This window comes from Dermacentor albipictus, chromosome 4 (assembly GCF_038994185.2).
Source record: "Dermacentor albipictus isolate Rhodes 1998 colony chromosome 4, USDA_Dalb.pri_finalv2, whole genome shotgun sequence".
NCBI classification, from domain to species: domain Eukaryota; kingdom Metazoa; phylum Arthropoda; class Arachnida; order Ixodida; family Ixodidae; genus Dermacentor; species Dermacentor albipictus.
Genome location: NC_091824.1, coordinates 62,142,374 through 62,161,029, shown reverse-complemented (window position 1 = coordinate 62,161,029; position 18,656 = coordinate 62,142,374). Strand labels below are relative to the sequence as shown.

Here is an 18,656-nt window from a genome sequence, read left to right as displayed (position 1 = left end):
CCATTTATTTGGTTCTTGGATTAAAATCACTTATGCAAAATTTTTAATATTTACTTTAGTCCAAGTGCGTTTCGTTGCGTTGTAGAGGGCGTTCAGAAACGACAGATCTAATTTTTTTGTGGCAGCGTACATGCCGCGTGGTGATTTTTTTTTCGGCGTTTGAAGAAAGCCTGCGAAATATGAAACAAGCCCCGTGACTGCGCTCGTGCGCTATCGTATCGGCTACAGCTAGGCACATTGGGCTTAACAATTTTTTTTTTTGGATTGCTTAAGGACAGAGAAGTTACGAAGCAATCTCAAGCTGCTGGGATAAATGTAACAACCAAAAAATGTTTTAGAGTGTGCGCTTGACTGCACACCAAGTCAAAGACTTTCTGGAACACCCCGATTTTCTCCAACTGTCGTCTCCACAGGCTGGCTCCTACAGTGAAGCTGCAGATTCCATCGAACATCTCCCGCCATGATGCAACTTTACTGTGCTACCTCTGGTTAGGGGTGGCTTTTACGAATGCCTGCTCATTCCTCATTGAAATGCCTGACACACCGATCTGTGACTCATGCAACTGTGAACACGATCGAGCACGTGTTGTGTTCTTGTAATTTCCAATACATTGAAAGCGACCTTCTTCGGAGTGTGTTAAACCGATTAGACATTGAGAACAGAGCCCACACGGAGCTATTCGCCCTCGGTAGGGCCTGGGCTGCCACCTTAGTGGGACGCCTCCTCCTCCTCCTCTCTCCTCCCCCCCCCCCCTAATGCCTTGCGCGCGATGGGAAACAGAGTGATTCGTCCCCGCTTTCCTCCACTGCGCGCGAGAGATTGAGCCACCAGCGTCGGTTCACGTTCGCACGCTTTCACGCGCCCATCCAGCATACGGCTATGCTATATGTTACCACCCTTGGGATTTATACGGAACATCACGGCAGCGCCAACGCCGCCATTTACGTCGACGGCAGAAATGCGACTGGAGTGTCCATTAAGTTCTATCGCAAAAGAACTATCCGCATCACCAACACCTACTCGGTTTCGTTACGTTATCCGCCATGGTTATTTAGCGACGTTGGCGTTACGCCGCTATACACGAGGTCGGGGGAAGAAATCCCGACCACGGCGGCCGCATTTCTATCGGAGCGAAATGCAAAAAACACCCTTGTACAGTGCATTGGGTGCACGTTAAAGAACCCAAGACGTTCAAATTAACCCGGAATCTCTCGGTACTGCGTTCGCCATAATCTGATCGTGGGTATAGCACGCGGCACACCAGATTTTTTTTTTGTGATGCTATTGTGCCATAGAGTGTGCTAGTGTGCTATAGAGTTCGGACGTGGTTTGTTTGACAAAAAAAAAAGTATCAGGAGAATGAGAGGCTGTTGAGGGGGCAAATAGCTCTCCGCGTCTAATCAGGAGTAAAAAGGCGCTCAATCAGGAGTATATTTGCGCTCTTTATTAGCTACTACGCGAGCCCGCTTTTCCACCCCCGCTTTCGCATTCTAGCTGATACTGAGCGCGATAGTACAGTCTGGCTTGCAGACGTAAATAGAAAGCTGGGTGAAAGTACAAATTTCAGGATTTGAACAAGTTTTTCTTGTTACATTGTAACAGTTGCCTTAATCTCTGAGTGAGCGCTCGGGTAGCATCCGGATATTACCAGTCTGAATTGGTGTTCTTACTGCTACAAGTGCTACTACGCTGTGAGAGTATTAGGTGATAGAGACCTGTTCCCTTTCTGTCGCTGTTTTTCTCTCTACTTTCTTATTTCTTTACGTTAAGGTAACCTCTCTCCATGGTGTAGGGTATAAAACCAGATTTTTCTTCGTGGTGAAGCACCGTGCCTTTCCTATTTATTTATTTATTTATTTATACAACAGGACAATTCTTTGGCCATAGGAAAAGTAGCATGCATAGATTTAGAACAGCATACAAAATATCACACAAGTGAACATAAAAGACCGCTGTACGTTCCAGGCTGGAACACAGCGAAAGTTGGGGCGAACAGGCGGCGTCTCACTCACGCTAAGTAAAAGGTTGTAATAGTTCTAACTGGCTGGCTATGACCGCATTCCGCTGCGCTAAATTTGCCTTTAGGTAACATTTTGCTCGCGGCTGGTTCCCTCTACGATCACAATTTATTACAGCAATCTGAGAGGATTTCTATAACTAAGAAACTGGAACTCTAACAGACCACAATCAGCAGCAATGTAACAAAGCCACAGCTAGGGTTCTCCTAACAATGGTGCGTTTCTTTTCACCGCTAAATGCAAGAAACGGCAGCTTTCAAAAAGGGCAGAAGCAACCGCTCTCCTGCTATATCTGAAGGTCTTAGGGTGGCGCGCGTCGCTGGATATCGCCCCGGCAGAGCGCGGCAGCAGAAGCAACCGCTCTCCTGCTATATCTCAAGGTCTTAATTATTGTGGAAATAAAACTAGTCCCGCAAAGGTGATCGGCCATTGAGCATTTAATTACCCGTAAACACTCGCGCCTCTCAAGAAAGTCTCTGCGTGCTTACAAGACAGGTCTGGGTAAGCAGGGGCGCTGATGGCGGCAAAAAATAGGGCGGTGTCTGATGGCAAGAACGAGAAATGTGGGTGGGATCCAACCATCCGTGCGCCCTAGATTGACCCTTTTGTCTTGTGCTTTATTTTAAGCCTGACCAAAATGCACTCGGAGTGCAACGGGCGTTATTAGGGCACCCGCAAAGCACCTCCACTCACGCCAAGTTACGTGGGAGTCCAGTGTCTGCTGATTGGGTAAAGAAAAAAGGACCGTCTCCGCCAGGTAGGCGCCTGCAGGGGGCAACTCAAACAGTTTTGCGTAGATGTTCGGCCGGTGTACTTGGAACACCGAGTAGATGCTGAAGAGACACACACACACACACACACACACACACACACACACACACACACACACACACACACACACACACACACACACACACACACACACACACACACACACACACACACACACACGCACACACACACCCACACACCCACACACCCACCCACACACACACACACACACACACACACACACACACACACACACACACACACACACACACACACACAAAAGCTTCCTTTGTGTTCACCGCAGGATAACTTTCTTCCACTTTGCTCCCTAATGCAATCTCGAGCCAGCTTCTTGCTTTCCAGAATGTCGCTACGGCGTGCCACGATGGCTACACGCTGATCCTAAATTAATTCCGAGTGTTCATCAACCGAAATAAATGATGCTGGCGCTTAGCGATGGCATGGTAATGTCGCGTACATTTCCCATACATCCCGTAAAAGGATGGTATGGGGCATTGCATGGAGGAGAAGCATTACACTCCCACCTGGGAGTTATTTCGGTTTACAGGCTAGCCTCCATACCAGCATCTACTCCTTTCATTGCACATTGCGAATTGATTTGCGCGCTTTTGTGCAGACAACTAAATAGCCTTCGTATTGCGGAGACCAGGACTGCGTATTTACGTCCACTCTTCGATGGCACACGTAAGCGGCAGTAGAACGAACTCGAGAGGAAACCAGGGTGTCGTATTGATCATCAAGTAAGAACGTGTGCATGAACGTATAGCGTGCCAACTGAGTCTACGACTATACATGGAATTCAACGGGGAAACAGCGCAGAAGAAAAACGGATGGAATGAACACGCACCAGAAAGCGTTGGCTAATAAGTGGAGGGTTTATTACGATGAGAGCAATAAACATGAACCAAGTATGGGAGAATAGTGCCGTATAGCACATAACTACCGTGGAACCTAAAAGTTGATTTGGTAGATTGAAAGGTAAAACAAAGAAGAACTGAATAATTATTGTTCTAATGTTTGTTCTGTGGCCAAGTGCAATTTTTGCTCGCCCACGGTATGCATTTCTGTATGTGTTAAAGGCAGCCCTCCTATTGTGTGATATCACTCTTAACAATCAATATATTTTTACCTCTGCCCTACCTGTCGTACCGCACCAACTATCAATTTGAGATAGGGGTTTCATTGTGCCACACTGAAACCCGCCTGAATTAGTTTATTCATTGCCGCTGCAACCAATGGAACCCCCTCCCTGCATGCCTCCATCGCCACTGTAATAAACGCTGACAACACCAAGAAGTATGCCTGTGATTTTGTACGCCTCTCTTCTCTGTAATACCTTCGGGCCTGGAGAATATAGAAACCATTAAATAAGGAAATAAATAAATAAATAAATAAATAAATAAATAAATAAAACTTAGTTGCGAGTGCAGCTGTTTTCTTAAGCCGTAAGAGGCACGATGGGCTGAAATCTGGCAGCCCATGAGACATTGAGAACCAGGATGACGTCAACAGCTGCACAAACTCCATTCTCTTTGTCAACAGAATCGTCAGTGTATAACTGGAGGGAGGGATAGAAAGAAAAGAAGAAGAAGCGGTAAAAGGCAGAGAGGAGATCGCGGACGTACAGAACGCCGGGTTTTTGGAACACCAGCAAACTTTCTGGTCCTGGTGCGACGGGGCTAGCGAGGGTCACCATTGAAGCAGCCTTGCGGAAAATCAAGAGCAGCCTGAGCCTGCTGTTCTTTTTTAAGGCAGTGCTGCATATATTACAGCAATTAGTACAGCACATCGGATTTAGCATTATTTTCAGGTGGCTACCTTCGCAAATCGACATTCAGCGAAGAAAGGTGACGGGATGATAGATTAGTGAACACATCCTCCATCATATATATATATATATATATATATATATATATATATATAACCAAATGCTTTGTCATGTTAAGCTCCTGCCACGGAATAAAAGCGAAAAGCTGCCATTTAATTAAGCCAACACAGACAACAAACGCATTCCAGATCGGCACCTGGTGAGTGTCCTGCGATTTCATTCGCAGAAAGGCAGCGGTTGTACATAGTGTGTGAAGCAACATATACATCAAATCTGCCTACCGTTCTGCGCACAATGACGTGGGTAACTTAGAACACGTTGTGCTTCAATGGAGATAAATTAAGATAATTATTGTGGCACAGTTTACATTTGCGTCATGTATGCTTTTCTATACCATGCGTGAACACAAGTAGCGAAGCCCCAGGTCTTAAACCTACTTAGCAAGTGTCAGCGGATAGAATCGGGTGCTCCCCCATATGCTCTAACGAATAAAGTAGAGGTTGCAGCACTTAATAGTAAGCTTGACGAAAAAGAAAAAGAACATGGTAGATCGTAAGCGCATGTGGGAATCGGTGTTAAGCAAACCTTCTTCCGAAGTTCCAGCAATTATTAAAGAACATATTATACAACAGTAACATTAAAGTCGCCATTGCTTGTGGATATTAGCCCACATGCAACGTAATGCTTAAGGACACATATCTGTAATGTTGCAAACACAAGGCAATGTACGAGGGCGAATGAGAATGTTTTGGCCCTATTTTTTAGCTAAATTACGGCTGTAAATACCAAGTCAACATATCTATTCCCAGCGGTGGATTTTTGTTGGACTGGTCCGGCCTGGTAGCTCAACGGCTCGGAGCTGCTGTCAGTTGTTGAGGATGGCGGTTGTGCTTCACACGTCCACGGCGTACGAGCAACGAAGTGTGACTCGTTTTCTATGAAGCAAGGGACGAACGCCCATCGAAATCCACAGGGAAATGCAGCCCACGTGTGGGGGTATGTGTCTCGCTTTGAGAAGTGTGAGGTGGTGGTGCTCTGAGATCAGAAAAGGCCGTGCAGCCTAGCATGACAATGAGCGTTCGTGGAGGCCACATGCGTCGCTGACGGACATTACCCGCGTGGATGCAAAGGTGAAAGTGGATCGGCTTGTTCACCTAAAGGTCATTTTCCGGATGCTTAGCATTTCGTGTTGAAGTGTTTCTGACAGAACAGTGATTCTCGTGCAACGATGCAGCCTAGACAGCAGTCCGACGGTGGTTCCACAGTCAGCCGGACGATTTCTACCACAGGGGCATGTGAAATTTAGTGCTGCGATGGGGAAAAATATCTGAACTGGTGTGAGGACTATGTGGAAAAATAGTGTAAGATGCATAGAATAGTACGTTATATCTGTAATTACCTGTATGTACCTTACTTTGGCTAATGAAAAATACGGACACAGACTTTCTCATTCACCCTTGCATATCAAAATAGAAAATATAACTCAATGACACAAGCGTTTTGACGTGTGTATTTGAGGCGTCTGTTTAAAGGATAGAGAGCGCCTGCGCCTGCTGGCCATTTACACTTCACCTTTACACTTCACTACAACTCACAAGACAGAGATACTTCAAGTTAGGCTTCCTCCGCGTTCGTAATCGCCAATTAAAGTTAGACTAGTGCCATTTCAGACGGTTGTCCCGATTGCTGTTGGGACACAGAATAAACTAGTGTTTCGCATGTTATCGAGGTATTCTTGCTATTTCCGTTATTGTTACTGATTTGGGGTTGGGGATACCAGCGAGAATGACACCACTGCGAAGTATTTTTTTAGGAAACCTTAAAAGAAAACTGAAGCGTTCTACCACTTATAATGTTGAATTAGAGTTTGCAGTGAAGCTAACATAAAATACCTTATTGGGCGCTGACGCACATTGGTCAGAGAGAATAGTTTGGCCGATAACACCGGCAACACTTGCTGTCATATCGAGGTTTGAATTTAAATTTTTCCAGACTGATGTGGGTTATACTTCAGAATTGACGGTAATGTGCTAGGAAATAAAAAAAAGAAAGGAATACACAGAAGGATGCAACATTGACCACAATAGCAATTTCTTGTGATGAAATTAATAAATTATTATGCATAATTTGGAATCGGCCAATGCAAGATGGGGTTAATCCAAGGTCTTTGGGAGAGGCCTTGGTCCTGCAGTGAACCTTAAGATGCCCTGATCACGGCAGCGAAATAGTTTGTTTGCAGACAAAGGACTCCTCGAAGAGTGCGAAGTATCGCCGTATAGCCAGTAAAGGGTGATTCCCTGAATGATGTACAGTGTGCTCCACAACGCAAATTATTGTTTTTTTTTCATCCATATTGTGTCCTCGGTGGCTGACAGTTATCGTACTCTTGTTCCAATTTTATGTGTAATTGCGCACAATTGACGTACTGAAAAATGAGAAAACTATTGGAAAGAAAACTATTACGCAGGTATAACCCACATGTCGTAATCGGAAAAGTGAAGCTTTCGTTAAGCGTGTAAATAGGTGCGATGCTATTGTTTCTATTCCGCGCAATGACTTGCGTCATAGCCATTGCCTGTCCGAAAGCGAAGAGGGCAAGATGCCGAGACGCTCACCACGTGACCCACGTGTCCGCCCAATGCATACCGTCTCCGTGAATGGGCTCCGTTGTTGAGACACTGTATTGTCACGTGGTGGTGACGTTGAATAACACAGTAGCAATACTGTGAACGGCAAAATCTAGCTTTTATTGGGCGAGCCTGTGCCCACAAAACACGCTACACTTAAAGCACAACGAGCGCGGCGAACACAGTCGGCGATCGTCGTAAATCTGATCAGCGGGTCAAGCGCGTCGGCTTTTATACAGCAGTCATCGAATGTTCCAGACTAATCGTTGGGACCCGCATGCCTTCTACAATGTTCTACACCATTCACTTCAAGCGATGAAATCAGATAACACAAGGTTCGGCGACAACAGACAGCGGATAGAAGCATCTATAACTTTCCAGAAAGTTCGGATACATGCAGGCGCGTCCCGCGCTGTGCGATAACATTTGTTAGGCGGCTAAACGTGGTCGCCCGATAAAGATAAGTACACGTGTCATTACCCCCCTCTTAAAAGGCATCGACCCGATGCTGCAAATAAACGAAAGTAATAAATAAGCACTCGTAGCAAAGAAAACAACAAAATAAGGGATGTACGTTAGCGTCCGTAAAACGGTTTAAGACGCACCACGTGGACCACTTCAGGTCGTGCGCGGCGCCGCTGTGAATGCGAAATGCCGTCTGGCACGACCTCATAGTCCAGTGCGCCAATACGTCGGATGACCTTGTAGGGTCCGAAATAGCGTCGCAGTAGTTTCTCACTCAGCCCTCGTCGGCGTATCGGGGTCCATACCCAAACACGGTCGCCGGGCTGGTACTCGACGAAGCGTCGTCGGAGGTTGTAGTGTCGGCTGTCGGTACGCTGCTGGTTTTTTATGCGTAGGCGGGCGAGTTGTCGGGCTTCTTCGGCGCGCTGGAGGTAGGTAGCGACGTCAAGATTCTCTTCGTCAGTGACGTGCGGCAACATGGCGTCGAGCGTCGTCGCCGGGTTCCTGCCGTAAACTAACTTGAACGGCGTGATCTGTGTTGTTTCTTGCACCGCCGTGTTGTACGCAAAGGTTACGTACGGCAGGACCGCGTCCCACGTCTTGTGTTCGACGTCGACGTACATTGCTAGCATGTCGGCGAGGGTCTTGTTCAGGCGCTCCGTGAGACCATTCGTCTGCGGATGGTAGGCAGTTGTCCTCCTGTGGCTTGTCTGGCTGTACTGCAGAATGGCTTGGGTGAGCTCTGCTGTAAAAGCCGTTCCTCTTTCGGTGATGAGGACTTCTGGGGCACCATGTCGCAGCAGGATGTTCTCGACGAAAAATTTCGCCACTTCGGCTGCGCTGCCTTTTGGTAGAGCTTTAGTTTCAGCAAAGCGGGTGAGATAGTCCGTCGCCACGACGATCCACTTATTCCCGGATGTTGATATCGGAAACAGCCCCAACAAATCCATCCCAACCTGCTGGAATGGTCGGCGAGGAGGTTCGATCGGCTGTAGTAATCCTGCTGGCCTTGTCTGTGGTGTCTTGCGTCGTTGACAGTCTCGGCATGTCTTGACGTAACGGGCGACGTCGGCGGTCAGACGCGGCCAGTAATACCTTTCCTGTATTCTCGAGAGCGTCCGGGAGAATCCGAGGTGCCCAGCGGTTGGATCGTCGTGTAGGGCGTGCAGTATTTCTGGACGCAGCGCTGACGGTACAACAAGAAGGTAGCTGGCGCGGACTGGTGAGAAGTTCTTCTTCACGAGCAGGTTGTTTTGTAGCGTGAATGACGACAACCCGCGCTCTAAATGCCCTAGGGACAACGTCGATGTTCCCTTCCAAATACTCGACGAGACCTTTTAGCTCCGGGTCTGCTCGTTGCTGTTTAGTGAAGTCTTCCGCGCTTATTATCCCAAGGAAGGCGTCGTCGTCCTCGTCGTCTTGCGGCGGGGGATCGATGGGGGCGCGCGATAAACAGTCGGCGTCGGAGTGTTTTCTTCCGGACTTGTATATTACCGTGACGTCATATTCTTGTAGTCTGAGGCTCCACCGCGCCAGCCGTCCTGAAGGGTCCTTTAAGTTAGCTAGCCAACACAATGCATGATGGTCACTGACGACTTTGAATGGCCTGCCATAGAGGTAAGGGCGGAATTTAGCTATAGCCCAAATGATGGCGAGGCATTCCTTTTCAGTCGTAGAATAGTTGCTTTCCGCTTTTGACAGCGACCGGCTAGCATACGATATCACCCTTTCAAGTCCTTCTTTCCTCTGGACTAGGACGGCACCGAGGCCTAGGCTACTGGCGTCAGTGTGGATTTCGGTATCGGCGTCCTCGTCGAAGTGTGCAAGTACCGGCGGCGACTGCATGCATCGGTTGAGTTCTTGAAATGCCTTGGCCTGCGGCGTTTCCCACTTAAACGCGACATCACATTTGGTTAGATGTGTTAGCGGCTCCGCGATGCGTGAGAAGTCCTTGACAAAGCGCCTATAGTAGGCACACATGCCAAGGAATCTGCGCACTGCCTTCTTGTCGGTTGGCTGCGGGAACTTTGCGATGGCAGCTGTCTTCTGTGGGTCGGGGCGTACTCCTGATTTGCTGATCACGTGGCCTAGGAACAAAAGCTCATCGTAAGCGAAGCGGCATTTTTCCGGCTTCAGAGTGAGCCCTGATGACTTGATGGCTTCTAACACTGTCGCAAGCCGCCTAAGGTGATCGTCGAAATTTCCGGCGAAGACAACGACGTCATCCAGGTAAACAAGGCACGTCTGCTACTTCAGTCCGGCTAACACCGTGTCCATGACGCGCTGAAACGTTGGAGGCGCAGAGCACAGTCCGAATGGCATGACCTTGAACTCGTAGAGGCCGTCTGGCGTGATGAAAGCAGTCTTTTCGCGATCTCTCTCATCGACTTCTATTTGCCAGTAGCCAGACTTGAGGTCCATCGATGAGAAGTATTTAGCGTTGCAGAGCCGATCCAATGCGTCGTCTATCCGTGGAAGCGGGTACACATCCTTCTTCGTGATCTTGTTCAGTCGACGATAGTCGACGCAGAAGCGTAGGGTTCCGTCCTTTTTCTTTACCAGGACTACAGGAGAGGCCCACGGGCTTTTCGACAGCTGGATGATGTCGTCGCGCAGCATTTCGTCGACTTGCTGCCTAATAGCTTCACGTTCTCGCGTCGAAACTCGGTAAGGGCTCTGACGGAGTGGTGGAGCGCTCTCTTCGGTTATTATGCGATGCTTTGGAACTGGTGTTTGTCGAATCCTCGATGACGTCGAAAAGCAGTCTTTGTATCTTCGGAGAAGACTTCTGATCTGTTGCTGCTTACTCATAGGAAGACTTGGATTCACGTCTAAGTCTGGTTCGGGGACAATGCTCATCGGGGTAGATGCGGCTGAATCCGAGAGGACAAAGGCATTGCTGGTTTCCACAATTTCCTCGATGTATGCGATTGTCGTGCCCTTGCTGATGTGCTTGAACTCTTGGCTGAAGTTGGTGAGCATAACTTCCACCTGCCCTCCGTGGAGTCGAGCGATCCCTCTTGCGACGCAAATTTCATGGTCGAGCAGTAGATGTTGGTCGCCCTCGATGACGCCTTCTATGTCAGCGGGTGTTTCAGTGCCGACGGAAATAATAATGCTGGCGCGCGGCGGGATGCTCACTTGATCTTCGAGCACACTCAAGGCGTGGTGACTACGACAGCTCTCCGGTGGTATCGCATGATCTTGTGACAGCGTTATCGACTTCGACTTCAGGTCGATGACTGCGTCATGTTGATTCAGGAAGTCCATGCCGAGAATGACGTCTCGTGAACACTGTTGGAGGACAATGAAGGTGGCAGGGTAAGTCCGGTCATGAACGGTAATTCTTGCCGTGCAGATCCCAGTCGGCGTAATCAGGTGTCCTCCGGCGGTGCGTATTTGAGGGCCTTCCCATGCAGTGTTAACATTCCTCAACTGGGCGGCGATGGATCCACTCATGACGGAGTAATCGGCTCCTGTGTCTACTAAAGCGGTGACTGCGTGGCCGTCGAGAAGCACGTCAAGGTCGGTGGTTCTTTGTCTTGCGTTACAGTTAGGTCTCGGCGTCGGATCACGGCTGCGTCATGTTGAACTGAAGCTGGAACGTCGCGTCGTAAAGTCGTCTTTCTTCGGTGTAGTCTTGGCTTCCTGACTTCGTCCGGACGGCGGCGTGTCATCATTAGGTCGTCGAGATGGTTTCTTCGTCGTCTTCGTCGGTAGCGGAGGATCTTCGTCAGTTCGACGAACAGCAACCGCACCTCCATCGGTTGCTGCTTTTAGTTTTCCGGATATGGGCTCGCTGACCGGCCCCGGGCTGGGCCAGTGTATGGTCGGCGCTGCGGCGACAGGTAGCGGCCTGGTGATGGCGAACGCGACGGTCGGCGAGAGCTCCACTGAGTAGCGGCGAGGTAGTCGGCGATATCGCGAGGGCGTTCACCTCGCTGCGGGCGCGGAGCATTGACGGCGAAACCTCGCAGTCCCATCTCCCGGTATGGGCATCGGCGATACACATGGCCGGCTTCTCCGCAGTGATAGCAGAGCGGACGGTGGTCGGGGGCTCGCCAAATGTCCGTCTTCCTCGCGTAGGTGCGCTGGGCGACGGGTGGGCGTGCTGGCGGCGGCGGACGACGGAATTGCGTCGTTGCAGGGCCCTGGCGTGGTCGCGGACGGGGACCTTGACGGCGTGCGACGGCGGCGTACGTCATCGCTTCTGGCTGGGGCTGCAGTAATTGAGGTTGCACCTCAGGAACCCCAAGCGATCGCTGAACCTCATCTTTCACGATGTCAGCGATCAAAGCTACTTGAGGCTGCTACGAAGGCAGGACCCTGCACAGTTCTTCGCGCACAATGGCCCTGATGGTCTCTTGAAGGTCGTCCGAACCTAGTCCTTGGATGGCATACTGTGGCCTGTGCCCCTGGCGGTTATATTGCCGGGTGCGCATCTCCAGAGTTTTCTCGATCGTCGATGCCTCTGCAGAAAACTCAGCCACAGTCTTCGGTGGGTTACGAATAAGTCCGGCGAAAAGGCCTTGCTTGACGCCGCGCATCAGGAAGCTAACTTTTTTCTCCTCCGACATTTCCGGGTCGGCGTGCCGGAAAAGACGGGCCATCTCCTCCGTGAAGATTGCGATCGTCTCGTTTGGCAGCTGCACTCTGGTTTCTAGTAGAGCTTGGTCTCGCTCTTTTCGCACGACGCTTGTAAACGTGTGCAAGAAGCCGCTTCGGAAAAGGTCCCACGTCGTTAAGGTGGCTTCACGATTCTCGAACCACGTCCTGGCGGCGTCTTCCAATGCGAAAGAGACATGCCGCAGCTTGTCGTCGCTGGCCCAACTGTTAAACTTAGCGACCCTCTCATACGTTTCGAGCCAGGTTTCCGGATCCTCGAATGTTGATCCGCGGAACGTCGGAGGTTCCCTGGGCTGCTGCAGCACGATGGGGGACGCTGGGGCTGCCATTGGGGTTGCCTTGTCCACAATCTTCTTGGTCTTCTCAGGTAGAAGTCCGTGCTCCGGGGGCAGCTGTTGAAGACGGCGGCTTGCTCTATGCTCCGGGACTACGTTGGTGTTCTCTTTGTGCTCCGGGCTTGGATCATGGCTTGTCGGGGGCGTCCGGTACATGAACGAAAAGCACCTCCACCAGATGTCACGTGGTGGTGACGTTGAATAACACAGTAGCAATACTGTGAACGGCAAAATCTAGCTTTTATTGGGCGAACCTGTGCCCACAAAACACGCTACACTTAAAGCACAACGAGAGCGGCGAACACAGTCGGCGATCGTCGTAAATCTGATCAGCGGGTCAAGCGCGTCGGCTTTTATACAGCAGTCATCGAATGTTCCAGACTAATCGTTGGGACCCGCATGCCTTCTACAATGTTCTACACCATTCACGTCAAGCGATGAAATCAGATAACACAAGGTTCGGCGACAACAGACAGCGGATAGGAGCATCGATAACTTTCCAGAAAGTTCGGGTACATGCAGGCGCGTCCCGCGCTGTGCGATAACATTTGTTAGGCGGCTAAACGTGGTCGCCCGATAAAGATAAGTACACGTGTCAGTATCTAGGATCGGCAAGCTCATTATATCGGCCGGATTGTGGAGATGCTGCAATAAACTGCACTTTAGTCGGTGAAAGCCCGACCAAGCGGGTGTGCGAAACCCGAAAGCCTACGATGGTATACGCATAGAAAGATTTGTTTTATTATTGAAATTGGGCTATTGATGACGTGTATTTGTTGTAATGAGGATACTCAGGTATCATTTAGTTCATCATTGAGCAAATCCGTACAAAACAAGGGCAGAAACCAAGACACCTGTATTGGGCGTAGATGTTTTAGGGCTACCCTTCGTGCGAGCATATCGGAAAGTAACACCGCTGTACCCAGCAGCCTCGCCCGGGAAAGACCGGAACGGCTCGCGTAAATAGCTTCACGTGAAAATATTTCTATTCACCAATAGTGACTATACCTTTCCAAGACCGAATCGAACAGGATACTGTTAGACTCCTTATTTGAAGGTTCCTAACCTTTGCACAGCCCTAGTTGCGACCTGGGCGGTGCATAAAGACGGCACGAGAATACATGTTGTATGTGTACGACGAAATTAAACACAATATTACGCATCACATTCAGTTTTATAGCATTCAATTAACAACTTTACGAAGCTCCACTCTATATAAATTCGAACGTATCCGTTGCATGAATCTGCAGAAGGTTTGTTGTAATGGCAATATTTAAGTGACGTTTTTTATCTCATTACGTAATTTTATAGAGAACGAAGCTGACCCAACAGCACAATTGCAGGCTGTACACTTTCTACCAGCTAGCTTATGCCAGCGTTCAAAACTATTTGAGCGCACTGTAGGAGGCCACCACTAAACGAATATTGTCCGCCGGTGTGTGTGGAGGAATTCACACATTTATTTTGCATTCTCTTTATGTCCATAATTAGTCAAGATTATTGGATGAACACCTGAAGTCGAAAAAATAGAATAAAACCTTCCAATGATGAAATTATAGAGCGTCCTATCAAACGTCCGAGGTTCTGAAGTATAGAAAATCTTACCGATTCGCATGGTACGAAACGAACCATATGGTAGCGGAGCGAGTGCAGCGCAGAATGTGCTTCCTTCTCGGTACACACTGTGCAAAAACTACTCTGCAAGCAAAATAACAGGACCGTTCTTCTAGGACCAAGGAAACCTACGGCCGCTAGGCTATTGAGAACTGCCAAAAGCACTCCCGGATTGAGATTACAGTGTTTCGATACTAATCTACGGGGTGATCGCTTTTAAGATCTTCAAAATTTTTAAAAGACCGCCTGCTGCAGAGGACATAGTTATAGTCCTTTAGCTGGATTTTTTCAGAAAAGCGTAATTAACTTGTACGAGAAATTAAAGAATTAAAGAATGGTACCAGCTTGGAGATCTGCGTCATCAAAATTGCCGTAAAAATGCACTGTTCCACTTACATTTTAAAGAACACGCTCTTTTATGCCATGAATCACAAATGTAAGTGGAGCGCCCATGCATTCCGTTTTACATTTTGGGAAATATCTTTGAAGCCGGTGTCATTCTGGATTGATTTCAAGTGGATACGTCTTGCAAACTCACCGGCTACAATTCGCAAATCGCAATATTTGTCGTAAAGTAATAATTAAGAAGTTAGTAAGTAGAGTTCTAATTAGTTGAATGTGTGGTTCAATTTCTCGTGCTAAAAATGTCAGCCTCTTCGGGTAATCCAGCGCAGGGACGAGAAATGCGCTATCTGCTATGGACAATTTTTTCAAATTCCGAAAAACCTAAAAAATAATTGCCTCATATACGTACCATACACGGTGACAATCGTGACCACTCAGAATACATAAGTAAGGTGTGAGGAAGTTAGCGGCGATTTCAGAGTAATACTTTTGCACAAGTAATGCGCAAGTGCGTCGCTGGTAAGAATCACCACGACACGGTCCTTTCTTTTTTCATGAGAGGCTGAGTCTTGAAGAGCAACAGTTAAAAATTCTGCATTAGCCACACTGAGGTGCCAGTTATAGAATATGCAGACAGATATGGCTGTTCATGCAGCCGTTGCAAACTATACAACAACCCATCCTTGTGAAACCGCTGCAGAACGTACAACAACCCATCCTGATTAAGCCGTTCCAGACTGTACAACACACCCCCATGAAGTCATTGCCGACTACACAACAATGCGTCCCCATGAAGCCATTGCAGACTGTGCAACAAACCTGTCGTCATGAAGGCGCTGAAGATGATAGAACGAAAGAGCACTAGGAATTGCTGTGAATGAAATTGTAACGAAGAAACGCCGGAAGTTTAGGGACAGCGGAAAGCCGCAGCCCGTCTAGCGAACCACAGCTCGGTCTCAGCTGCGCGTTAGGCACGGCCGGGTGAGCGTGAATGGCTGATGCCGTTGTAAGGAACGAGAGCGCTGGGGCGCGCGGGGGTCGGCACGCTATCGCGTATGCTCAAACGCGTTAGCACAAAGCGCTTAGAAACGAGAACTGCGTATGTGAATAACCTTCCGTTTAGGACCTACATACTGCTTTCCATATCCATGAACATTAGGCCGTATCCAGTCGCTGTTAAGCAGGTAATGGGGATAAAAAAGAGGGTTATGGTGAAGCGGTGAGGGTTACGGTGAAGCCTTTCTATTGGGCGAACCTGTGTACAGAAAGTCAAGTTACGGTCCAAGTGCAAAGATATCGGCGAGCACAATCCACGATTGTCAAAATATTACCTGCGGGACAAGCGATTTGGCTTTTATAAATGGATCGTCGAAAGTTCCAACGTTACCACTGATGCGCGTGACCCTCCGGGAAAATACAACATTATTCGCGTCGCACGTACAACCTGATTGCATACCGTTCGGCGAGACCGTAAACAACAGAAAAAAATCAATGACAGGAATTGAATAAGTTTCAAGTCATGCAGGGGCGCCTTGGCCTGAGCGATAACATTAAGTTGCTAGCAAGGGAAAGGCAGTCCCCGGCAAAAGGTTGAACAAGTACATGTTTCAATACAATCGTCACGAGAGCAAACTTGTTATTTTATGGGGCATGCGTTAGGCATAGATTGCCAGCATACAATTCTCTACAGAAGGGCACGACTACAGAAGGGCACGATCACATAGTGCTATCAGCAACTGAATTACATTAAATCTGTTAAGGGCTACTTTCGCCACTATCCGCATGTAGAAAAATAAATCCGAACATGGTGCAATGCCGGACCGACCCGCGGCGGAGGTGGCACAGGTGTTAAGCACTCCCCATACGTGAGCCGATACCAAAGATTGTGCAATGCTGGGCTGACCTGCGGCGAAGGTGAAGCAGATGTTAAGCACATACACGGGCCGATACCGAAAATAGTGCAATACCGTGTGGACCCATGGCAGATGTGAACCAGGCGTTAAGAACTCGCCATACGTGGGCCGATCCCGAAGATAGTAAAATGCCGGGCCAAACCGCGGTGGATTACAGTTCGGCATTAAGGAGCCCACATGCACAGCTTCGTTCGCCATCTTTCTTCACAGAGAATGACTAGCGCTGAGTTTTTTTTATTGCACGTGGTTAACACACATATATACCATGGCACAACAGGAGCAAAAAGCCACCGTCGCTGCAGAGATCACTTTTCGGCATAATCATCCACCACAGACAACTACCACGATAGGAAGAAGATTTCTTCTTTTGATAGTGAAACAGATGGGCAACTTAGAATTATTGTTTCTAGGCATTTCGAACGGCTCGATAATCTTCCCATTCACTTGACCCGGGTTTGTGGACACCGCTTGTGTTTAGTCAAACAAGGGTTTACAGCCACAACGCAAGCAGTGTGTGGCCAGATGAGCAGTCTTTACCAGATTGCTAACATTGTTCCAATGTTCTCGTAAGCGATCATTGAAGCTTCTTCCCGTCTGTCCAATGGATTTCTTCCCGCAGTCTAAAGGAATACGGTAAACAACTCATTCCGAGCATCTGAATAGCAATGAAAAGCAATGAATACCAAGCAGAGGACGGTACAGTGAAATTCAGACACACATGAACAGCACGAGCGAAACCAACTGTTCTCGACAGATTACGGCTAGCTTGGTGCAAAATATGACAAGCTAGCCATAATCTGTCGAAAACTGCGAGAACAATTGCTGATTGAGAACCTCAGGCCCATCTCTCTACCTCGTGCGCGGGGAAGTTGGAGGAGCACGTCGTCCTTGGCAGATTAAGCAACCATATGGAGGACAGAAGCCTGTATGGACTCATGATGATCGGGTTCAGGGTGAAACTGTACACGAAGGATGTCTTATTCAAAATCAAGCATGAAATCCTCAACGCGTGTGGTTGAAGGAGCGCGATTAAAGGCCATCTGAGGACTGGAACTCAACAAAGCCTTCGATAATATTACACACAAGGCTATCCTAGCGCACCTCCGGGGCCAGGGGGCAAGTCGCATGGTCAATATCTATGCCCGGGACTTTCTCTCGAACCGTACAGCACAATCAAGATGCGAGAAATCAAGTCGGACAACATAGAACTGAGTAGTAGGGGAACGCCACAGGGCTCTATATTGTCCCCCTCTCTCTTCAACGTGGCTAAGATCGGCCTGCCAAAAGTCCTCAGCAAGATCCGTGACCTCAACCACAGCATGTACGCCGACGATATAACGTTGTGGGCAAGACGCGGCAGCGAGGGCCAAATCAAGGACGCCATCAAGCAGGCCACGGACGCCGTCAAACGCTACGCGGTGGACAGGAGGTTCAGTTGCTCCTTGCAAAAGTCTGAACTCCTGCTGGTGAACCCTACGACCTGGAAACAATACGGAGGAACACCGAACATTACTATCAAGGCGAATGGGGGCCCGACACCTATCATGGACCGGATCAGAATTTCAGCACTCCGTTTGCACACGGAAAGCAGAAACCTCGATACCTACAATGCGCTAGAGAACAGCGCAGAGCAAACACGATGACTAATCAAACTAATTGCCAATAGACACTACGGCATCAGGGAGGTCGGTATAATTCGTTTAGTGAAGGTATTCGTCATCAGCTGCGGAATATAGAGGACGCAAAGGGATGTCTGTCGTAGCGGTAGACGCGCACGGAGAACTCCTCGTGAGCGGAACCTCGAAAGCGGACAACCCTGAACTTGCGTAGAAATCAGCCTTAGCATTAGCGGTGCCCTTTACGAAAGCTAGAATTATAATAGACTCAAAGATCGTGGTTGGTTATTTCGCGAAAGGATGCATCTGGCCAGAGGCGCTCAGAAATTTGAAATAATAGCAGAGACCATCATCGCGGGACCACACAAATCATTTGGGCGCCCGCGCCCTCGTCTCTCTCCCGCAATGAGGCTGCTTATAATGTAGCTCGAGGAGTTACTCGCCAAGCAAGTGAGCCGACAAAGTCGGGGACGAGA

General features: G+C 48.7%; 1 long non-coding RNA gene across 1 annotated transcript in view; it reads right to left on the bottom strand.

The window, feature by feature from the left end:
* The window catches only part of LOC135896416 (uncharacterized), a 110,763-nt gene that overhangs the window by 46,650 nt on the left and 45,457 nt on the right, over positions 1 to 18,656 (bottom strand). The gene's annotated exons all lie outside the window — the stretch shown is intronic.